Raw genomic sequence first — 17,835 nt, forward strand, 5'->3', positions numbered from 1 at the left:
TGATGCATATAGGGCAGTGGTTCCCAAACTGTGTGCCGTGGCACCCTGGGGTGCCGCGGGACACTTGCAGGGGTGCCTCAGGTTGGTGGTCAAGGACCAATTCAAACTATTTATTGTCAATTTAATAGGCAAAACCAGTGCTGATGGCTTCCAGTTATAAAATATGTGGACAAACAGAAGCAAATCTTGTCCCTCACCACATAACTGACCCTAAGGATGACATATAAACATAATTTACTTAATCTAATATTTTTTTCTAAATTTCTCAATAAGAAACTTGTGGCCTAGGGGTGCCGTGAAAAAAAAATCTGACACTCCAGGGTGCCGTGACTCACAAAAGTTTGGGAACCACTGATATAGGGCATTTACCAAAGGTAAGCCATATACCAATAAGTTAAGAAGAAGATTGCTTTCATGTTATGAACTTTGAAGATTTTAAAGAAACCTTGATGTGCACATAGGGCACTGCCCAAAGGTCAGTTGAGGACAATCAGCGTGAATAGATATACATACGAATATATTTAATGTATGAATATATTCCTCTTTGTTTTCTTCTCTGAGGATTGACAGTGTTGAAGTCCGACAGAAAGGGATTCGTACATACGTATAATAACAGTGCTTGGGAGCCGTCCTATTTTTGGGTGTGTGTGTGCGTGCGCGCGTGCGTGTGTGTGTGTGTAACAGCAGACACTTTACTGATGGAGTTATTTGCTCCTGTAGAGGAAGCATGAGAATGCTAACTATATGAAGTTATGTGTAATTGTCAGAGAAATATCTTCATATAGTTAAAATTCTCATATTTCCTATACAGGCGCAAACAGCTTCATCAGTAAGGTGACTGCTTCCAGTGTAATAGGTTGTGGTTTCTAATCCTGGGTGTGACACTTGTAAAATGTGTATAATAAAGAGGGTGTGATTTGTAAGGTGCAGGGCCACTGAAAAGATAGCGGCAGCTATCAATTAACTTAATTCACTGGTGTCACAGAATGGGAGGAGAGGTGCCCCCCTTCCGAGCAGAAGCCCGGCGGCCGATGACTCCGTTGCCTCCCAGAGTTCTGCCTCTGGACCCTGAGTACATCTGGCCCTACAACTAGAAAGAGGTATTTGTGCATTTTTTGAGGACTGTTTGCAGAGTTTTTTTCCCCCAAAATCACAATATCAACAAACCAATCGGCAAAATTATGTTGTCCCATAAAGCACAAATAAGCAACTATACAACAAAACATGGACATATCCTCTCTCTGTGTGCTGAAAGAAGTGTCACTGAAATAGTGCAGTGTCTAGTTGGCTTTTTGTTCATCCTATTTTGATTCTGCCCTACGTAAGGTCAATGACTCTTTCAAAAATAAGGAAAACATGGATCCCAGCCCAGCGCACATCCTGCTGATGAAGCAGTTCTGCTGCTGAAACACTGATAGCAGCTTTCATGATGTCTGCAGTTTGTTATCCCCCATTTGTTGCCACATTTAAATATCAAACAGGGGTCCCAGGGTCAGTAGACCAGAAGAGATGTGAAAATATGCTGTTATGTTCTTACATGCCATAGTCACCAATCTTACAGAAAAGCATAGGAAAATCTTTGTATAACTGTATAAATGATCATGTACCAGCTGCTTTCCATAAGCCAGTGTACTTGCCTTGGCTGCATCTGATTTACTTGCCTCGGTGCAAGCAACTTCAAATGAAGAGGGAGATGTATCAAAGCTTGGAGGGAGATAAAGTCCAGAGAGATAAAAGTACCAACCAACCAGCTTCTGTCATTTTTCAAACTTGATTGGTATTTTATCTCTCTCCACTTTATCTCCAAGTTTTGAGTGGCGGCGGAGAGGTTGTTGGGCTGTGGGGGGGGGGGGGGTAGTATTAGGGTTAAGGGAGAGATACTTACCCGAACTCTGCTCCGGAGAATCGGAGGTCTGACCTTGAAGTGGCAGACACATGACCGTTGGGACCCGGAAGACACTGCTGGAGCCGCTGCAGCCACTAGAGGGTAAGTCACGTGGGACCACCTAGGATGATATGTCGACATTCTAACATGTCGACATTTCAGCACTGTCTACATGATGAATGTTGACATTTCGTACCCAACCCATCTTCCTATTGGTAGTGATAGATTTTCGGGGCCGGCGCCATGCCTATTTGACCCACAGCCTTGCTTCTGCCTAGCAGGCTGTCTGGAACGGCATCTAGCAGCCAGTAGCGCTGCAGCAGTGCACCAGCACTCATGCTGCGTTCGCTTGGAGCATCCGCTGGCTTGCAGTTGCCTAGAACGTCTCTCTGTGGCCCTTAAACTGCCATAGTGCCAACTGGAGTGTCCTTAGGTGCTCTGGGCAGTCAACTGCTTCCTCACCACAGTGGCTTGACCCTCATTGTGATGACATGACATAACATGTTTGGTGGGCAGGTGCATCACAGGGTGATGAATCACTCTCTGCTATAGCCTTGCCAAATTTGCTTTGTCCTGTTGTATGAAAGAGCTGCAACAATAATATTAATTAATCAACCCCATTGCTCAAGAGTCGAAACCGTGCAAAACTTTATTTTATTGTGTGTTGTTGACTTGTTCAAGATGGACTGATAAGTCACGCATCCACATTGGGTCACAATTGTGGTTGGCTGGCAAGCCCATTCTTTGATGCACCGATTGTCAACATCATAGAAAAAAATTTGAGCATATTTTGGTGCATCACCTGCTTCAGGGATAAGCGAACCAATGCGGTGGTAGAAAGTGTAATGGATTTTAAAATTGTAAATGCCGCCAGCAATTTAATCATCGGGGTCTGCTTCTGAGCTGATCATGGCAAGTGACTCTTTAAGGTGCACTTCAGAGCTGATCCTGGCCAATGACTCATCAAGGTGTGCTTCAGGGCTGATCATTGCGAGTGACTCATCAAGGTGTGATTAAGAGCTGATCCTGGCAAGTGACTCATCAAGGTATGCTTCAAAGCTGATCATGGTGAGTGATTCAACAAGTTGTTCTTCAGAGCTGATCATGACGAGTGTCTCATTAAGGTATGCTTCCAACCTGATCCTGATGAGGGACTCATCAAGGTGTGCTTCATAGCTGATCCTGGCCAATGACTCATCAAGGTGTGCTTCTGAGCTGATCCTGGCGAGTGACTCATCAACGTGTGCTTCAGAGCTAATCATAGTGAGTGACTTATCAAGGTGTTCTTCAGAGCTGATCATGGCGAGTGTCTCATCAAGGTGTGGTTCCGAGCTGATCCTGGCCAATGACTCATCAAATTGTGCTTCAGTGCTAATCATGGTGAGTGACTCATCAAGGTGTGCTTCAGAGCTGATCATGGTGAGTGAGTCATCAAGGTGTTCTTCAGAGCCGATCATGGCGAGTGTCTCAACTAGGTATGCTTCTGAGCTGATCCTGACTAGGTATTCATCAAGGTGTGCTTTAGAGCTGAACATGGTGAGTGACACATCAAGGTGTTCTTCAGAGATGATCCTGGCCAGTGACTCATCAAGGTATTCTTCAGAGCTGAACATGGTGAGTGACTCATCAAGGTGTTCTTCAGAGATGATCATGCCGGGGGGCTCATCAAGGTGTGCTTCAGAGCTGATCCTGGCGAGGGACTCATTAAGGTGTGCTTCAGAGCTGATTAAGGTTAGTGACTCATCAAGACGTGCTTCTGAGCTGAACATGGCGAGGGACTCATCAAAGTGTGCTTTAGAGCTGATCAAGGTGAGTAACTCATCAAGACGTACTTCCAAGCTGAACATGGTGAGTGACTTATCGAGGTGTGCTTCACAGCTAATCCTGGTGAGTTAAGCGTTGTATTGGCAAATATTGTCTAAATAATTAACAGATTTTTCTCTTACGTCCTAGAGGATGCTGGGGACTCCGTAAGGACCATGGGGTATAGACGGGCTCCGCAGGAGACATGGGCACTATAAAGAACTTTAGAATGGGTGTGCACTGGCTCCTCCCTCTATGCCCCTCCTCCAGACCTCAGTTAGATCCTGTGCCCAGAGGAGACTGGGTGCATTACAGGGGAGCTCTCCTGAGCTTCTCTGAAAAAGAATTTTGTTAGGTTTTTTATTTTCAGGGAGCACTGCTGGCAACAGGCTCCCTGCATCGTGGGACTGAGGAGAGGGAAGCAGACCTACTTAAATGATAGGCTCTGCTTCTTAGGCTACTGGACACCATTAGCTCCAGAGGGTCGGAACGCAGGTCTCACCGTCGCCATTCGTCCCGGAGCCGCGCCGCCGTCCTCCTCGCAGAGCCGGAAGATAGAAGCCGGGTGAGTATAAGAAGAAAGAAGACTTCAAAGGCGGCAGAAGACTTCTCTGAGGCCATTGCTCCCACACACAACACACACTGCATGGCACGGATGGGTGCAGGGCGCAGGGGAGGCGCCCTGGGCAGCAGTAAAAGACCTCTAGGACTGGCAAAAAGGCATATATAAGCTGAGGTGGCAATATATATTAAATCCCCCGCCAGTATTAAACAAATTGAGCGGGACCGAAGCCCGCCGCTGAGGGGGCGGAGCTTGATCTTACAGCACTAACCAGTGCCATTTTTCTCCACAGCACATGCAGAGAAGCTGGCTCCCCGGACTCTCCCCTGCTGAACACGGTGACAGAGGGCAAAAAAGAGGAGGGGGGGGGGGCACTTGTAAGGCGCAGGGAGTGTATAGGTATATATATATATATATATATATATATCTATATATCTGTTAAAAAAGCATATATAGGGGGCGCTCCATAGTGCATAAAAGTATTTAATAAAAATAGACAGACGTACAGAATAAGATTAAACTCGTACCGCAAGGTAACCAGTGTGGGCTGGTTACCACATGATTTCACAATAATCTCCCGACAAAGGCTGGAACCAGAAGTCACCTAGTCCGTATTGGAATCCTCACCTCGCCGTTAGCTGCTGCCTTTTGAGGGCCGCGAGTAGGAACACATCAGCCGTGGACTTCGAGATTCAACAGCCCCAGCGAGTACATGCGTCAGTTAGCTCCGCCTTAACGCGTTTCGTCATCGACTTCGTCAGAAGGCTGGAGTATCTGACGCTGTGATCATCTTTTATAGATCAAGCCCGTGAAGTTATACATAATTATACATAATTACAATTCATTTTTACTAAATAACGGCATTGGACGCCTTAATCAGATCCCATCCATGTTGGTTATTAGACATTGATCGATAAAGGATTTTTATAAAGAATTACTTATACTCCGATGGTATCTCCAAAGTGATATATATATGTATATAGTTAATTAAGGATAAATAGCATGCGGCTACTAGGATTGATGTAATTAGTGCCTCCAAGCCGTATTTTAGAGTAACATTCATTAGTTCCATAAAGTGCATATTACCTACAGATATTCCATTATTATCCTATGAACTAAATTCAAAACCTCTTTGATAATCACTGTATATTTTTAATAAGTGTTTTTAATTATTTTTAATAATTATTTTTAATGATGTCATTTGATTTTTATATTTTATTTGTTTTTCGTTTTTTCTATAAATATATTCCTAGTCGGCTAATTAAGAAAAGGTGTTATTTCAAACCCTTCATTTAGACCCTTTGGTTTAATGGTGTTAAGGGTTAATATCCAAAAGGTTTCCCTTTTTTCCAGATCTTTGTCTCTATTACCTCCCATTTTATTTAACCTTATATGTTCTATACCTTTGAAGGATAACTTTGTGGGGTCACTGGAGTGACAATCCTGAAAATGTCGCGGAATACTATGATTATTAATTTTATTTTTAATGTTTCTAGTGTGTTCTAAAATACGTATCTTCAGCATCCTTTTGGTCTTACCTATGTATTTGTAACCACAGGGACAGGTCAACATATAGACCACAAAGGTGGTGTTGCAATTAATAAAGCTCTTCACATGGAAAGAGTTACAATTATTACTATCCGAAAAGGTGGTCTTATTTTTATCCATTAGTTTACAAACTTTGCATCCTCCACACGCATAGCAACCTTTCAGATTCTCTAAAAAATTTTGTTTTTCCTTTTGTTCTTTTATTGGTTCTAATCTGCTACGGGAAACATAGGATTTTACATTCTTGGCTCTCCTAAAGACCACACCCGGATTTTTAGGGAGAAGATTACCCAGTACTGGGTCTAGTTGTAAAATGTGCCAGTTCTTTCTAAGCACATTTTTAATGGCACCAGCTTCCACATTATAGTCTGTAACAAAGGGACAGTTAATTTCATGTGCATCTGCTGTTATTACAGATTTGCCACTAGCGTGTGTCTTGTCCTTATAGGTAAGCAGATCCTGTCTGGATTTCTCTCTAGCTCGTATCTTAGACTGTTCTATGAGGTTCTCTGGATACCCTCGTTCCAAGAATCTCCTGGTATAAGTGAATGCCTGCTCATCATATTTCTCTACATTAGCACAATTCCTCCTCAATCTAGTATACTGTGAGAACGGGATGTTCCTTTTCCAGTTTGGCAAATGGCAACTTCCAAATTCTAGATAGCTATTACAGTCTATCTTTTTAAAGTATGTATAAGTATTAATTTTTCCTGACCCAGCAGATTCAGAACTATCAAGTATGAGATCTAAAAATTCAATTTTATTTCTATTTGACGTGTGGGTGAATTTAAGATTGTAGTCATTCACATTAATAGTGTCGATAAATATTTCTAATTGTTTTTCATCACCGCTCCACACTATTAGGACGTCATCAATAAATCTTTTAAACAGAACAATATGTTCCTTATAGGCATCTAGGGACTGGCTTTCCCATTCACCCATATATATATTTGCTAGGCTGGGTGCGCAAATCGTCCCCATCGCCGTCCCGCATGACTGCAAAAACCAGTCATCCAGGAAAGTGAAGTAGTTCCGTTTTAATACAAAGTGCAGACACTCACATACGAAGTCCACAAGGGGAGCATTTAATTCTGGATCTTGTAACAAAATGTTTCTAACACTATTTATTCCCTTCAAATGCGGGATGGCCGTATATAACGATTGTGCATCGATAGTACACCACATATAATTAGATTTCCATTCCAAATTATCTATAACCTGTAAAATGTGAGTAGAATCACGTATATAGGATTTAAGATGTGACACATATTTCTTTATATAAATGTCTACAAATTCTGATATTCGTGAGGTTAGAGATCCGATACCGGCTATAATAGGGCGGCCGGGGGGTTTCAGTGAATCTTTGTGTAATTTAGGTATGTGGTAGAACGTGGCTACCTTAGGATGTTTATTCAGTAGATAATTGTATTCCTCATTTACTATACATTTATTACTTAGTCCTCTGTCCAGTAATTCTGTTAGTTCTCCCACAAATTTCGTTGTGGGGTCACCACTTAATTTCAAATAAGATACACTGCCTCCAAGAAGTCTATAAGCCTCCTCAACGTAGTAAGACCGATCTAAAATTACAATACCTCCACCCTTGTCAGCACTTTTAATCACTATCTCAGTGTTATTTGATAAGTCTTTTAAAGCTTTATATTCCGCTTTCGTAAGATTAGATACTGAGGGTGTAAGATTTCTCTGAAGTTTATCAATATCAGATTTAACTGTTTGTGCAAACATTTCCACGTACGGGCCTTTAGACTCAACAGGGAAAAAAACAGATTTTGGTTTCAAACCTGTTGAGTTTGTATGTGCTTCCCCATTTGACCAATTTCTTAATGGTGCATCATTTTTACGCAGATAGTGCCTTTTAAGTGTCAGATTTCTAACATAAAGACTTAGATCTATATATAACTGAGTTTTATTCATATGACATGAAGGGGCAAAAGAAAGCCCTTTTTTCAATACCCTCTTCTCCATGTCATTGAGTTCAACCTTAGACAAATTAAGTAGACCACTTTCTGTATTATCTACTGAACATTTCGTTTTTTTGGATCCCTTAGGTCCATTTCCTGCTCCTCTTCTTCCCCTAACCTTCAAATTTTCACGGACCGCTGCTCCCCTTTGATCAATCCGATTCCCACGGATGTAATGTATCTGTTAAAAAAGCATATATAGGGGGCGCTCCATAGTGCATTTTGGACGAATGTTCCTTTGAGCTGATGAGGTTATTAGTAGTTGAAAAGAAAAAAATCCTTAAAGAAATCGAGAAGGAACTTTCTACATTAGAAACAGATTCCAATCTAATGGGGAAACTAAATGTATATAAAACTGACATTGATCATAAAGTTAATAGTATAGAAGATAAAATCATGGAAACTAAAAGCAAGAAATTTGCTCGAGATAAGAGTGATTATTTAAAAGATCAGGTGAGAAATTGGCATGTAATTAGAAATCAGAATAATAAAAGCAGACAAGTAGGGAAACCGAGGGAGGAATATAGAAAGGAAGGAGAAAATCAGGAAACTCGTCCTACCTATAGGGGGAATGCAGGGGTCACCAATACCTCTTATAAAGAAAAGGGTTGGCAACAGGTGAGACCCAAACAACAACGACATCCTAAAACCAACTATACACGTTCTAATAGGAGGGATGTTCAGCAGCATAATGGGTTTGTTCATAAAAATAGATATGAACGGCTGCATTCATATAGGGAACATATTCCATCTGAACAATCGGATTTTCAAACACACCAGCGGCCACCAAGGTGGAAAAACAGAACAGACAGACATCTAAGCATTGGGGATCATACCCCAAGGCGTCAAAAAAGACGGTTAGGGGAAGAAGAGGAGCAGGAAATGGACCTAAGGGATCCAAAAAAACGAAATGTTCAGTAGATAATACTTTTGCCCCTTCATGTCATATGAATAAAACTCAGTTATATATAGATCTAAGTCTTTATGTTAGTGCCTTTTAAGTGTCAGATTTCTATCTGCGTAAAAGTGATGCACCATTAAGAAATTGGTCAAATGGGGAAGCACATACAAACTCAACAGGTTTGAAACCAAAATCTGTTTTTTTCCCTGTTGAGTCTAAAGGCCCGTACGTGGAAATGTTTGCACAAACAGTTAAATCTGATATTGATAAACTTCAGAGAAATCTTACACCCTCAGTATCTAATCTTACGAAAGCGGAATATAAAGCTTTAAAAGACTTATCAAATAACACTGAGATAGTGATTAAAAGTGCTGACAAGGGTGGAGGTATTGTAATTTTAGATCGGTCTTACTACGTTGAGGAGGCTTATAGACTTCTTGGAGACAGTGTATCTTATTTGAAATTAAGTGGTGACCCCACAACGGAATTTGTGGGAGAACTAACAGAATTACTGGACAGAGGACTAAGTAATAAATGTATAGTAAATGAGGAATACAATTATCTACTGAATAAACATCCTAAGGTAGCCACGTTCTACCACATACCTAAATTACACAAAGATTCACTGAAATCCCCCGGCCACCCTATTATAGCCAGTATCGGATCTCTAACCTCACGAATATCAGAATTTGTAGACATTTATATAAAGAAATATGTGTCACATCTTAAATCCTATATACGTGATTCTACTCACATTTTACAGGTTATAGATAATTTGGAATGGAAATCTAATTATATGTGGTGTACTATCGATGTACAATCGTTATATACGGCCATCCCGCATTTGAAGGGAATAAATAGTGTTAGAAACATTTTGTTACAAGATCCAGAATTAAATGCTCCCCTTGTGGACTTCGTATGTGAGTGTCTGCACTTTGTATTAAAACGGAACTACTTCACTTTCCTGGATGACTGGTTTTTGCAGTCATGCGGGACGGCGATGGGGACGATTTGCGCACCCAGCCTAGCAAATATATATATGGGTGAATGGGAAAGCCAGTCCCTAGATGCCTTTAAGGAACATATTGTTCTGTTTAAAAGATTTATTGATGACGTCCTAATAGTGTGGAGCGGTGATGAAAAACAATTAGAAATATTTATCGACACTATTAATGTGAATGACTACAATCTTAAATTCACCCACACGTCAAATAGAAATAAAATTGAATTTTTAGATCTCGTACTTGATAGTTCTGAATCTGCTGGGTCAGGAAAAATTAATACTTATACATACTTTAAAAAGATAGACTGTAATAGCTATCTAGAATTTGGAAGTTGCCATTTGCCAAACTGGAAAAGGAACATCCCGTTCTCACAGTATACTAGATTGAGGAGGAATTGTGCTAATGTAGAGAAATATGATGAGCAGGCATCCACTTATGCCAGGAGATTCTTGGAACGAGGGTATCCAGAGAACCTCATAGAACAGTCTAAGATACGAGCTAGAGAGAAATCCAGACAGGATCTGCTTACCTATAAGGACAAGACACACGCTAGTGGCAAATCTGTAATAACAGCAGATGCACATGAAATTAACTGTCCCTTTGTTACAGACTATAATGTGGAAGCTGGTGCCATTAAAAATGTGCTTAGAAAGAACTGGCACATTTTACAACTAGACCCAGTACTGGGTAATCTTCTCCCTAAAAATCCGGGTGTGGTCTTTAGGAGAGCCAAGAATGTAAAATCCTATGTTTCCCGTAGCAGATTAGAACCAATAAAAGAACAAAAGGAAAAACAAAATTTTTTAGAGAATCTGAAAGGTTGCTATGCGTGTGGAGGATGCAAAGTTTGTAAACTAATGGATAAAAATAAGACCACCTTTTCGGATAGTAATAATTGTAACTCTTTCCATGTGAAGAGCTTTATTAATTGCAACACCACCTTTGTGGTCTATATGTTGACCTGTCCCTGTGGTTACAAATACATAGGTAAGACCAAAAGGATGCTGAAGATACGTATTTTAGAACACACTAGAAACATTAAAAATAAAATTAATAATCATAGTATTCCGCGACATTTTCAGGATTGTCACTCCAGTGACCCCACAAAGTTATCCTTCAAAGGTATAGAACATATAAGGTTAAATAAAATGGGAGGTAATAGAGAGAAAGATCTGGAAAAAAGGGAAACCTTTTGGATATTAACCCTTAACACCATTAAACCAAAGGGTCTAAATGAAGGGTTTGAAATAACACCTTTTCTTAATTAGCCGACTAGGAATATATTTATAGAAAAAACGAAAAACAAATAAAATATAAAAATCAAATGACATCATTAAAAATAATTATTAAAAATAATCATTAAAAACACTTATTAAAAATATACAGTGATTATCGAAGAGGTTTTGAATTTAGTTCATAGGATAATAATGGAATATCTGTAGGTAATATGCACTTTATGGAACTAATGAATGTTACTCTAAAATACGGCTTGGAGGCACTAATTACATCAATCCTAGTAGCCGCATGCTATTTATCCTTAATTAACTATATACATATATATATCACTTTGGAGATACCATCGGAGTATAAGTAATTCTTTATAAAAATCCTTTATTGATCAATGTCTAATAACCAACATGGATGGGATCTGATTAAGGCGTCCAATGCCGTTATTTAGTAAAAATGAATTGTAATTATGTATAATTATGTATAACTTCACGGGCTTGATCTATAAAAGATGATCACAGCGTCAGATACTCCAGCCTTCTGACGAAGTCGATGATGAAACGCGTTAAGGCGGAGCTAACTGACGCATGTACTCGCTGGGGCTGTTGAATCTCGAAGTCCACGGCTGATGTGTTCCTACTCGCGGCCCTCAAAAGGCAGCAGCTAACGGCGAGGTGAGGATTCCAATACGGACTAGGTGACTTCTGGTTCCAGCCTTTGTCGGGAGATTATTGTGAAATCATGTGGTAACCAGCCCACACTGGTTACCTTGCGGTACGAGTTTAATCTTATTCTGTACGTCTGTCTATTTTTATTAAATACTTTTATGCACTATGGAGCGCCCCCTATATATGCTTTTTTAACAGGTACATTACATCCGTGGGAATCGGATTGATCAAAGGGGAGCAGCGGTCCGTGAAAATTTGAAGGAGGACCTAGTGACTTTTTAAGCATTTATTCTTATGCACTTGCTTTTACAAACACATTTGTGGTTTTTATTGTTCATTGATATCTCAAAGCAATAACCAGCGCTTACCCCTGTCTATATTTGTTATATGTAAATATATATATATATATATATATATAGGTGACCTGTACCTACCTTATTCTAAGATAAGGAAAAATTTTATTTATTAAGTGCATATATTCATTTGAGTGCTTTTAGTTCGGTTGTGTATACATTGTTTCCATTTTTTTATGTGTCTCTTTTATGCTAATTTAATAAATACATTTTTAATATTTTAACTGGCAAACCCACTTTTTATTGACACCTTGGTCGCTACGTATCCCTCATCCCCCCTTGCTCCAGGTATATACAGATAATCATAAAAGCGCTATTATCTGGGAATTTTGTTCCAGTGTCAGTTGGCGCTGGGTGTGTGCTGGCATACTCTCTCTCTCTCTCTCTGTCTCTCCAAAGGGCCTTATTGGGGAACTGTCTCCATATGAATATATCCCTGTGTGTGTGGGGGTGTCGGTACGCGTGTGTCGGCATGTCTGAAGCGAAAGGCTCATCTAAGGAGGAGGTGGAGCAGATGATTGTGGTGTCTACGTCGGCAACGCTGACTCCTGATTGGTTGGACATGTGGAATGTTTTAAATGCAAATGTGGCTTTATTACATAAGAGATTAGACAAAGCAGAGTCCAGCGATAATACAGGGAGTCAATCAATGGCTTTGACGGTGTCACAGGGCCCTTCAGGGTCTCAAAAACGTCCCCTATCCCAAATAGCAGACACTGATACCGACACGGATTCTGACTCCAGTGTCGACTACGATGATGCGAGGTTACACCCAAGGGTGGCCAAAAGTATTAATTATATGATTATTGCAATAAAAGATGTTTTGCATATCACAGATGACCCCTCGGTCCCTGACACGAGGGTACACATGTTTAAGGAAAAGAAACCTGAGGTAACCTTTCCCCCATCTCATGAGCTGAACGCGTTATTTGAAAAGGTTTGGGAATCTCCAGACAAGAAACTGCAGATTACCAAAAGAATTCTTATGGCGTATCCTTTCCCTGCACAGGACAGGGTACGGTGGGAGTCCTCGCCCAGGGTGGACAAGGCTTTAACGCGCTTATCCAAGAAGGTGGCGCTGCCGTCTCCAGACACGGCAGCCCTCAAGGATCCTGCTGATCGCAGACAGGAAACGACTTTAAAATCAATATATACACATACGGGGGCTTTACTCAGGCCGGCGATAGCATCAGCGTGGGTTTGTAGCGCTGGAGCAGCTTGGACAGATACCTTGTCTACTGATTTTGATACCCTAGATAGGGATACCATTTTATTGACCTTAGGTCACATTAAAGACGCAGTCTTATATATGAGAGACGCTCAGAGAGACGTTGGGCTGCTAGGTTCGAGAGCCAACGCCATGGCCATTTCTGCTAGGCGAGCGCTGTGGACCCGCCAATGGACGGGTGATGCCGATTCAAAAAGGCATATGGAAGTTTTGCCTTACAAGGGTGAAGTTTTATTTGGGGAAGGTCTCACGGATCGGGTTTCCACAGCTACCGCGGATAAATCTACCTTTTTGCCTTATGTTCCCCCACAGCAAAAGAAAACACCACAGTATCAAATGCAGTCCTTTCGGTCGCATAAGTCCAGAAGAGGTCGGGGATCTTCCTTCCTCGCCAGAGGTAAAGGTAAAGGGAAAAGAATGCCTGCTACGGCTAGTTCCCAGGAGCAGAAGTCCTCCCCGGCTTCTACTAAATCCACTGCATGACGCTGGGGCTCCACTGAGGGGTCTGCGCCGGTGGGGGCACGTCTTCGACTTTTCAGCCATGTCTGGGTTCAGTCGGATGTGGATCCTTGGGTGATGGAAATTATATCCCAAGGCTACAAGCTGGAATTCGAAGACGTGCCTCCTCGCCGATTCTTCAAATCGGCTTTACCAGCTTCTCCCCCAGAGAGGGAGATAGTTTTAGCTGCAATTCAAAAGCTGTGTCAACAGCAAGTGATTATCAAGGTTTCCCTAAATCAACAGGGAAAGGGGTACTAGTAAAACCTGTTTGTGGTCCCGAAACTGGATGGCTTGGTCAGACCCATTCTAAACTTAAAATCCCTAAACCTGTACTTCAGAAGGTTCAAATTCAAGATGGAATCGCTCAGGGCGGTTATCTCAAGCCTGGAAGGGGGGGATTTTATGGTGTCACAAGACATAAAGGATGCATACCTTCACGTCCCCATATATCCTCCTCATCAGGCATACCTGAGATTCGCTGTACAGGACTGTCATTACCAGTTTCAGACGTTGCCATTTGGGCTTTCCATGGCCCCAAGGGTTTTCACCAAGGTAATGGCGGAAATGATGGTGCTCCTGTGCAGGCAAGGAGTCACAATTATCCCGTACTTGGACGATCTCCTGATAAAAGCGAGATCAAAGGAACAGTTGCAGAAAAGCGTGTCGCTCTCCCTGAGAGTGCTGCAACAACATGGCTGGATTCTAAATCTACCAAAGTCACAGTTGGTTCCTACGACTCGTTCTTAGGCATGATTCTGGACACAGAACAAAAGAGGGTTTTTCTCCAGATGGAAAAAGCCAAGGAACTCCAGAACATGGTCAGAGACTTCTTAAAACCGGCGAGAGTGTCAGTACATCAATGCACTCGAGTACTGGGGAAAATGGTGGCGACCTACGAGGCCATCCCCTTCGGCAGGTTTCATGCAAGGACTTTTCAGTGGGACCTTCTGGACAAGTGGTCCGGGTCCCATCTTCAAATACATAAGAAAATAACCCTGTCCCCCAGGGCCAGGGTGTCTCTCCTGTGGTGGCTGCTGAGTGCTCACCTTCTAGAGGGTCGCAGGTTCGGCATTCAAGACTGGGTTCTGGTGACCACGGACGCGAGCCTCCGAGGATGGGGGGCAGGCACACAGGGAAGGAATTTTCAGGGACTATGGTCAAGCCAAGAGGCTTGTCTACACATCAACATACTGGAATTAAGGGCCATATACAACGGCCTTCGACAAGCAGAAAATCTTCTTTGCGACCTACGGGTCCTGATTCAATCAGACAACGTCACAGCTGTGGCTCATGTAAACCGCCAAGGCGGGACAAGGAGCAGAGTGGCAATGGCGGAAGCCACCAGGATTCTGCGCTGGGCAGAAAATCACATAAGCGCTCTGTCAGCGGTATTCATTCTGGGAGTGGACAACTGGGAAGCAGACTTCCTCAGCAGACACGATCTCCATCCAGGAGAGTGGGGACTTCATCAAGAAGTTTTTGCAGAGATAGCAAGTCTTTGGGGACTTCCTCAAATAGACATGATGGCGTCACGCCTCAACAAGAAGCTTCGGAGGTATTGTGCCAGGTCACGGGACCATCAGGCAGTAGCAGTGGACGCCCTGGTGACACCGTGGGTGTTTCAGTCGGTCTATGTGTTCCCTCATCTTCCACTCATCTCAAAAGTACTGAGAATCATAAGACGAAAAAGAGTGCAAACAATACTCATTGTTCCAGATTGGCCTCGCAGGGCCTGGTATTCAGAGCTTCAGGAAATGCTCACAGAGGATCCGTGGCCTCTTCCTCTCAGAGAGGACCTGTTGCAACAGGGGCGCTGTCTGTTCCAAGACTTACCGTGGTTGCGTTTGACGGCATGGCGGTTGAACGCCGAATCCTAGCTGGTAAAGGCATTCCGGAAGAAGTCATCCCTACTCTGATAAGGGCTAGGAAGGAGGTGACGGCGAAGCATTATCACCGTATCTGGAGAAACTATGTATCTTGGTGTGAAGCCAAGAATGCTCCTGCAGAAGATTTCCATCTGGGCCGTTTTCTCCACTTTCTACAGACAGGAGTGGATATGGGCCTAAAATTAGGCTCCATTAAGGTACAGATTTCGGCCCTATCGATTTTCTTTCAGAAGGAATTGGCTTCTCTCCCAGAAGTCCAGACTTTTGTAAAGGGAGTGCTGCACATCCATCCTCCGTTTGTGCCTCCAGTGGCACCATGGGACCTTAACGTGGTGTTACAGTTCCTGAAATCTCACTGGTTTGAGCCTCTTCAAACGGTGGAATTAAAATTTCTCACTTGGAAGGTGGTCATGTTGTTGGCCTTGGCATCTGCAAGGCGGGTGTCTGAATTGGCGGCTTTGTCTCACAAAAGCCCCTATCTGATTTTCCATGTGGATAGAGCAGAATTGCGGACTCGTCCTCAATTTTTGCCTAAGGTGGTTTCATCGTTTCATATGAATCAACCTATTGTGGTGCCTGTGGCTACAGGGGTCTTGGAGGATTCCGAGTCCCTTGATGTAGTCAGGGCCTTAACAATTTATGTAGCCAGGACGGCTCGGGTTAGGAAAACAGAGGCTCTGTTTGTCCTGTATGCAGCCAACAAGGTTGGCGCTCCTGCTTCTAAGCAGACTATTGCTCGCTGGATCTGTAACACGATTCAGCAGGCTCATTCTACGGGTGGATTGCCGTTACCTAAATCGGTTAAGGCCCATTCCACGAGGAAGGTGGGCTTTTCTTGGGCGGCTGCCTGAGGCGTCTTGGCATTGCAGCTTTGCCGAGCGGCGACTTAGTCAGGGTCAAATACTTTTGCAAAGTTCTACAAGTTTGGTACCCTGGCTGATGAGGACCTACTGTTTGCTCAATCGGTGCTGCAGAGTCATCCGCACTCTCCTGCCCGGTCTGGAGCTTTGGTATAATCCCCATGGTCCTTACGGAGTCCCCAGCATCCTCTAGGACAGAGGTTCTCAAACTCGGTCCTCGGGGGCACACACAGTGCATGTTTTGCAGGTAACCCAGCAGGTGCACAGGTGTATTAATTACTCACTGACACATTTTAAAAGGTCCACAGGTGGAGCTAATTATTTCACTTGCGATTCTGTGAGGAGACCTGCAAAACATGCACTGTGTGTGCCCCCGAGGACCGAGTTTGAGAACCTCTGCTCTAGGACGTAAGAGAAAATAAGATTTTTAAACCTACCGGTAAATCTTTTTCTCCTAGTCCGTAGAGGATGCTTGGCGCCCGTCCCAGTGCGGACTATCTTCTGCAAGACTTGTATATAGTTTGCTTACATAAGGGTTATGTTACAGTTTTAATCAGTCTCGGGCTGATGCTGTTTCGTTTCATACTGTTAACTGGTTCGTATATTCCATGTGATACGGTGTGGATGGTGTGGGCTGGTATGAATCTTGCCCTTAGATTAACAAAAATCCTTTCCTCATACTGTCCGTATCCTCTGGGCACAGTTTCTCTTTCTGAGGTCTGGAGGAGGGGCATAGAGGGAGGAGCCAGTGCACACCCATTCTAAAGTTCTTTATAGTGCCCATGTCTCCTGCGGAGCCCGTCTATACCCCATGGTCCTTACGGAGTCCCCAGCATCCTCTACGGACTAGGAGAAAAAGATTTACCGGTAGGTTTAAAATCTTATTTTTTCAAACTACTCTATTATTTGACACCACATTCTTAATCAATTGTTGTAAGAAAGGTGATGGCGAAAGTCTAGGAAGCTGCACTTTTCCTTTGTGACAATACAGGTTAAATGCATCCAAGTCATTGCTAGTGACTTCCAATGCAAAGTGCTTTGCGTTGCAATACACATGTGACAGATGTCTCTCCCAAATTGGTAATGTCATTGTCAACTGGAACCAATGAGGCTATTCGGTCACGTTGTACAGCCGGATCAGTTCATCTCATTAGTTGATGTTGGGTTTGCCTTTGACGGCGACCTGTTATGTTCATGCGCTGTATTTAGTATTCTTATTTCAAAACATTAATGAAAAAAACTTAATTTTTGTTAACTGAAAGGTTATTGCATCTCAAAGGTTTACTGTATCCCTAAGGTTTACTAGAGACTGAATTTATACTGTATCCTGAAAGTTTACTGTATCTCTAAAGTTTACTTATCCTGAAAGTTTACTGTATCCCTAAGGTTTACTATATCCCAAATCTATACTGTATCCTGAAAGTTTA

Source organism: Pseudophryne corroboree, chromosome 2 (genome assembly GCF_028390025.1).
Source record: "Pseudophryne corroboree isolate aPseCor3 chromosome 2, aPseCor3.hap2, whole genome shotgun sequence".
NCBI classification, from domain to species: domain Eukaryota; kingdom Metazoa; phylum Chordata; class Amphibia; order Anura; family Myobatrachidae; genus Pseudophryne; species Pseudophryne corroboree.